Below are 1,257 nucleotides of genomic sequence, written 5' to 3'. Positions count from 1 at the left end.
CTCTCTCTCTCTCTCTCTCTCTCTCTCTCTCTATATATATATATATATATATATATATATATATATATATATATATATGTATATATTTTCCTCTTTCTTCCTCTTCTATATATTTGCCTCGTACTCCTCTCTCATCGTTCCTCTCTTAACGGGTTGCACGTCACGAGAACGCGCAGGCGCACTGCACGCGCGAACTTTACGTGCTGTGTCGTGCGGTGGCTGCCGGTGCACGTACACGTACACCTACACCTACACCTACACGTACGTACGTACGTACGTACGTACGTATACACGCGGTGTTGAGTCCTCCGCGCAAGCATGTGTATGAGAGCGGTAACGCTTCGAGCGTGTACGTACAAGTAGAGAGAAGGCGGGAATTCGATCGTGCACCACAATGCACAGTGTGTGCCGCAGGTGACTCGTTTCCATCGTCCGCTCGATCGGACGGTTGGCTGGCTGGCTGGCTGGCTAGGCTGGTTAGCAGGCCGGCTTCCTTCCTCGCAGCCGAGCACCTGAGAGAGTGACGCGCCACGCCAGACCACGCTTGTTATTGATTTTTCCGGAACGCGAGACCCACGGAGGGCTCGCTACGCGCTCTGTGTCACATCATATGCTGCCGGATTACGCTTCGTCAGTCGACACACGCATTATCAGACGCGCCACGTACGTAGGTAATCGGGCGACCGCGTCAACTTTCCGACTACCAGGGTACCGACTACGAATAACGCGTACACACGTACACGTGTACGTGTTGCATTTGTACGTTACACGTTACAGCTTTCTAATACGTATAATCCCAGATCATACTTGGTTCGATCATTAATCGAATTCGAGTTAATTAGCTGCAGACACCTGTCTCGCGAATTCTCGATTAACTTTCATAAAGATCGCGTTTACCATTTAATTCTTCTTCGATCGAACGTGCATCCACTTCGAGCGCTATCAATATTCGATGGTCTCGATGACGCGCGAAATTTAAATAAGATGTGACATTAATATTTCTCTCCTAACCTTTCATCGTACGTCGATGTAATCTCTTTGAAAGCGTGTGCCCTCTATATTCCATCGTATTTTAACTCGTCTTACAACGTTCCCTTCGCATGACTTCTTTACCTCGCGGAGACAAAATGGAGTCGCCGTCCACAATAAGACCGGATCAAAGGCGATCTATTATTCACGATACGGAATTTCTCTTACCGCTACCGTCGCTACGACGAACAAAGAAAACTTCTCCGTAAACTTTTTACCTTCGTTTCT

Source organism: Frieseomelitta varia, unplaced genomic scaffold, assembly GCF_011392965.1.
Source record: "Frieseomelitta varia isolate USP_RPSP 00005682 unplaced genomic scaffold, Fvar_1.2 scaffold_25, whole genome shotgun sequence".
In the NCBI taxonomy this organism is placed as follows: domain Eukaryota; kingdom Metazoa; phylum Arthropoda; class Insecta; order Hymenoptera; family Apidae; genus Frieseomelitta; species Frieseomelitta varia.
This window is presented reverse-complemented; position numbering follows the sequence as displayed.